Consider the following 6,000-nt stretch of genomic DNA (forward strand, 5'->3'; position numbering starts at 1 on the left):
GTGGATTTCTAGTGCCCTGAGGATGTGTTTTTTCCAGCCTCCAGAAGGTATCTGGTCAACATGTGCTGGACTCTCTAACAAAGATTCCTTAATCCATTGTTGACACTCATAGGGTGACACTGGCACTTTCTAATCATTCCCTGCTTCTCTTTTGGATTGCTGAATAGATTATTTCCAACCTGTATAAACGTTGCAGGACATCTGCTCTATTTCTCTTTAGCCTGACTTGTTAGCAGATATCTTCCATCTAAACTGAAACATTGAAGGAAGAAATTAAATTTGCTCAAATAAATCACTTAGGAATAAGCCCAGCCGCGCAGCATTGTGTGGCGTTGCTGGCTCCGCTCCTGGCGCGCCCGGAGCTTTGTGAGGAGATAAGAGGCCTGTTGGGCCGGGCAGTGGTGGCCAGGAGCAGCAGGCAGAAGGCTGTGCAGATAAGCGCTGGCAGGAGGAGGGAGCCGGGCATTTACATAATCGCGCCTCTGCGTCCTGGAGAGGCGTCAGGGAACACGGGATGGATCTATTGATCTCTGCTGAACTGGAATACTAAACAACGCTAGGAAAGCTTATAACTTAAAGCTTTGATTAATGTTTCCTACATTAAAAAGTAGAACAGCTGTGCATTAAATTCTTTTATACACTCTGCCAAAAGTCTGAGACAAAACCATGGCCCATTTCAATGGGACCGCAGCGCGTGCCCAGGGTTGGTTGTTAGCACTTGAATCGTTTATCTGGTGACATATCAGCAAATAGAAATGTAGATATATTGAGCTATTTAAAATGTTTTGCTCTGTGCATAATTGTGTTCCTTTTTCATGTTTTTTCGAGCACACAGTGCTCTGGTTGTGTACAAATGTGGCTGCAGTGCTGCTCGCTCACGGCTGGGTTATGCTTTGTGTGCCAGACATGGCTAAAGTGTTTCCCAGTAGGTGAGGTTTTCCGAACCCTGTTAAATCACGAGTACCTTGGGTCTGGTTTTATAATTTCATTATTTTAATTGCTGTTCATTGTAAAACCTGCCCCAGTCAGGTCCCAATGTTTGGACTTCTGAGCCCCAGCATTGATTTCCCACTCAGGAACTGGGGGCCAGCCCTGCATTCTGGTGTCAGCATCTCTGCTTCAGGGAGTCTCCTCACGGTACCCACTGACCCACCTGCACGTTCAGTCAGTGATGAGCAAGGACAGTGCCAGCCATGGCCATTGGGATGTGTTTTCCATCAGATGCTCCCAGCGGTGGGAGGGGAGGCTGGATGCAGCCCTGGAGCTCAGGAGCTGTTCCCAGCACGCAGCCTGTGCCCCTGTGCCACGGGCAGCCAGACCTGCTCCAGGCCGAGCCTCACCTGCCCTGCACCTGCACCACCCACCTGTCTGCTGCTTAGGAGCACGGCTGGCATTTCTCTCCATGTAACAAGGGAATTTCTATTTTTAAACTGAAAAAATTACTCAGAGAGCAATAAATGAAAACCAAAATTCCCTGAAAGAGTAGTGAGGTGCTGGCATAGGCTGCCCAGGGAGCTGCTGGAGTCCCTGTCTCTAGAAGTGCACAGGAGGCGACTGGATGTGGCACTCGGGGATGTGTTTCAGGGGTGTTGATGGTGGTGCTGGTTTGGGGGCTGGGTTTGATGACGATCCCTTCCAGCCTTGATGATCCTTGGGATCCATGGAGCTGGCACAGGTGACAAGCCAGCTGGTGCTGCTAACCCTGCCCAGTAGAAACTCCTCAGGTAAATAAATGTAAGATTAATTCTCCTCTGAGCTGGTTCTTAATGCCACTCAAGTGTGATCCTGTCAGCACTCTGAATACACATGGGCAGCAGAAGGGTCAAGGAGTGTCCTTTTTATTAAAATGAAGCTTGTTCTCAGTAGTTATAAGAAGAAATCAGGACCATTAATAGAATTGAACACGCAGCTCTTGGTGACACACATCACTGGAGTGTTGCTAACCATTATCTAATGATTTGAGCTGGATGTCTTTGCATTTTCTGATGCTGCCCCAGGGGATGTGTCCCTCAGACTCAGGTGGGATGTGGCTCAGTCTCCCTGTCACCAGAAGTCTTGCAGGTGCTGCATTTTCTGCAGGAAAATTGTCCAGTTGATCTGTGTTGCTGTTTCCAGGCACAGAGCCTTAAACTCCCTGCGCGGCTCTCAGAGAGCCCTGGGTATCCTCAGCGCTGGAAGCGCAGACGGGGAGGCAGAATGGCCAGCCCTGAACTCATTTAGGGGATGTGCAGATTAGGAACAAAAGCTGGGAATACGGCCCTTTGTTGTTAAACTGGTGCATTACATGCTGTATTTTAATTAGGCTGGGTCTGAGAGGCAGCCCAGGAAATCCTCAGTAATCCAACACTATTGAATTATTCTCATCCTTTCCCTCTGCAGATTTCTCTCCTTTTAGAGGACGGGCTTTAAGCTGCTGCTCTTGCTCCCTCAGCCAAACCCAGAAACAGTTATTCAACAAAATACTTGTGTGTTGTTTAACAAATGGTGAAGCTGGAGCAGAAACACGGACAGAGCAGTGCCCCGACTTTGGCTTTGCAGCTCAAAGGGGTTCCTCGGGGTTTGGGGCTTTTCTCAGGCAGGATCAGCAGCCACAAGCGTGGTGTTCAACACCCCGAGGAAGTGGAAGTGCCTGGCTATTCCAGGGCAACTCGCTGGTCGCCGTTTGCCCAGCACAGAAGGATTCTGTCGGAGGGGTCTGTACTCGAGGGGCAGTTTCTGTTTGCAGGGAAGCCGGAGCTGCCGCCGGCGCTCCAAGGGTTAATGGGAACGGGCACACTTGACTGCTGAGAGGACTGATCTAATCACTGCCATATCCAAGTGCATCTGTTCACCATGAGGTCATTCTTGTGCATGCTAATGACTTGGAAAATAAAGCACAATGCTCAACGTTATCGGGGAGGATATAGTGTAAACCTGGGGTTTTGGGGTTGCTAATGGATATTGGGGAATGGGCAGGGAAAGCATCTCGGATTCTTGTGTTCCAGGTTAATGTTTTTAAAACATCCTTTTCAGTGGAGTGTCAGGAAAACTGTGCTGGAAAACTCGGACATGTGGTATCTGTTGATAAATGGATTCTTTAATGAATATTATGGCATTGCCCAGGAGCAACACTTGAGTTGAGGAACTATAGAGGGTTTCAGCATTCCCTGGTTTTAAAGCCCAGGGAGCTGTGCCTGCTGATTTACATAAACCCGAGATTTTGCAGCCTTTTTGTTGGAAAGGTGACACATGCTTTTCTTTTGTCTCTGGACTTTTACATGCATAAAGTTCCTGTAGAAAACACTTGAATATACAACGAACAAGCTCTGGTTTATTTGAAACCACTTTTTGCTCAGCGCTGAGCTTTATCTTTCCCACTTCAAAGCAAAAGGAGTATTTCAATTGGACATGTAGATTGAAAATGTATTTTTGACAGAAACAAAACCAAACTCAGAGTAGCTGTTGCCTTAACAGATTGATGCTCTTTGTAACGGTCAGCAAGGATTCCTTTTGCTTTGGTGTGGGTTTTCTGGTTGTTTTTTTACTTTGGGTTTTTTTTGTTGTCATTTTGCTTGAAGCTCTGTTGGGTGTTTTGTCAGATCTGTGTAGAGGTGGAACACCAAGAATCTCCAGGTTCTGTCTATGTAATATTTTTGCCTGTTTGGGGGGAATATTAAAAAATACCCATCTGACACTGAGTAGCTGTGCCATGATATCCCAGCACGTGTGGCGTGTGCCGAGGGGCAGGTTTGAACCATGTGTCAGTGTTCCCTGAAGCTGAACAATTAATTTCTGGTAACTGGGACTTAGGAAATTCCTGACTTGGCTGACTCGGAGCATGGGAGAGGAGGCAGCGCTGGCACGGGCTGGCACTGGGGGCTGTGGGTTGACCCTCCTGGGCCAGGGCAGGGCACGCCGTGTGGGGACAAGGACAGGGAATCGAGGACATGGACCCCTGCATGGTCTGGGAATTGGTGCTCAGCAGGTGAGAGGGAACTGGGGCAGCACCGGTGCTGCCATGGGGAGAGTTGTCCAGACAGTGAACAGAGAGGGAAAGCTGAGGGAACTAGAGCAGAGGAGGCAGGAGAGTTACCACAGGAGGCAGGATTTGGCTTTCTCTTCTTCCTCCTTCCCTGTGAGGAGTATTCAGGAGGAGGCACAGGCACCTGTCTGGCTTCTCCTCTCTGTTTAATCCAGGTAATTGTGGAGCCTCTGTCCCAGCCTGTGCCCTTGGGTGCTCCCAGGGCAGCACCATCAGATTCAGGAGCTGCTCCTTGCCCTGTGCTCTGTGTTTATCAGTGTTCCCTCCATGGCTTCCCTGCCCCTCATCCACAGAACTGCTGCACTGGTGTCCCTGTGAGGGGCAGGAACGGTCTGGCAGTGTCACAGTTAACACAAGTGGTTGGGGCAGCAGCTCTGTCCCCCTGTAGCTCCTGTGGCTGAACAGGCTGGTGTTTGGGAGCCCAGGCCTGGCTCAGGAGGGTCTGGATCCCTGCAGGGCCCTGAGGAAGGTGCATCCTTCCTTTGCAGCTCCCTGCAAAGCAGCAGCCCCCTGCTCTGGGCACCAGGGCCGTGTCCCCTGTGCCCAGCACCGAGGAGGGTGGGCAGCACAGACCTGTCCCTGAGGCTGGGCAGGTGCTGGGCTGCTTCTCCCTCAAGCCCGGTGTTCCCTTGGGATCTCCAGCGGGGAAGGGGCATGTCAGGGCTCTCAGCCGGGGCCCTCCCTTTTCCATGGAATTGATTGACTCAGAGGGAGCTCCCCCAGCTACGATCTCTGGGAGAGGAGGCAGTGAGGGAGGGCTTCTCCGAGCAATCAGTGCTGGGATGCGAGAAAATACAAGCTTGACAGGCCCGTCTCTTCTGCCAGGTGACAGCTCCAGCTGCTCGAGCTGTCAGCTCAGAGAAGGCTCCAGGCAATGTGGCCCCTTTGCATGTTTCCTCCTCTGCTCTGGGGCAGGGGCTCTGCAGCCACAGAGAGCCAGAGCAGAGCCGGCTGTGGCTGCGGGCTGGGCTTGGGCTGCCCGACCTGGGACACCCACAGAACCCCCAGTCTCACCAGGGCCTCCCTGGCTGAGCCTGAGGCCGCCCGTGCACAACTAATTAGCGGCTGCTCCGAGTCACGACTAATTAAACTTCGATGTATACATTTAGGGTTTATTTCCAAATCACTCAAACCATCAAGGCTGAGCCTGTGACAGGGCCAGGCACTCCCTGCTGGAAACTGAGTGCTGGTTTGGGGTTGGTTCTGGCCCTGATTAACCTGTAGTTTGAGATGCTGTTACTGCTTCACTTACAGCGCTGCAGGATGTGTGGCTTTGATAAGGCAGCCACTGCTTCAGTTATCGGTGATTTCGTCCACGCAGACTCATCAGGGTGCTGCTTACAGTGTACTTGGTGCCTGTCCTTGGCAGTGGGAAGCAGGAATGCTGAGCAGATTTACTACAATGATTCTCTCTGGAATTTTATTACCTTTACATTTACTGGGAAGGGAAAAAAAAGATTTCCACAGACTTGTCCTGGCCGGCAGGTTAACAAGGGGTTGGAACAGGTCACAACCCATGTGAAAACTTCATGGGTCTTCTCAAGTGCAAAGGTTGAGGATCCTTACTGGTCATGAAGACCCAAACTTGCTTTCAGGGCTGTTCAGCTGCTGAAAGAGGAGAGAAATGGCTAAAAGGTCATTCCTGGAGCACCTGTCCTGGCGAGGCAGAGCGGGCTGCAAGGAGCCAGGTTTGTTTTGTCTGGTAGATTTAAGATGCAATAAGCCATCTCTCTCTCTAGCTTCCCACAAGATAATTTCATTGAAAGTGGTTTTTAATTTGTATTCCTAAGTCCATTTTTGATCCTCTCCTGCCAGGAACAATTTTAAAAGCTCAGGCCCCCCTCCCCAGGCCCCGTGTGAGAGGCCCCTGCCCAGTTGCTCCCGTGTCCCCTCTGCAGGTGTGTGACTCCGCAGCAGGGTTGGCACACTCAGGGACCTCCCACCTCTGGGGAGTTTATGTGGCTCTGCATCCCTGCGCT

At 50.8% G+C, this 6,000-nt stretch overlaps 1 protein-coding gene across 1 annotated transcript in view; it reads left to right on the forward strand.

Moving 5' to 3' along the window:
- Positions 1-6,000, forward strand: part of RALGAPA2 (Ral GTPase activating protein catalytic subunit alpha 2) — a 99,866-nt gene that overhangs the window by 89,972 nt on the left and 3,894 nt on the right. The window lies entirely within an intron of this gene.

This window comes from Pithys albifrons, chromosome 2, assembly GCF_047495875.1.
Source record: "Pithys albifrons albifrons isolate INPA30051 chromosome 2, PitAlb_v1, whole genome shotgun sequence".
NCBI classification, from domain to species: domain Eukaryota; kingdom Metazoa; phylum Chordata; class Aves; order Passeriformes; family Thamnophilidae; genus Pithys; species Pithys albifrons.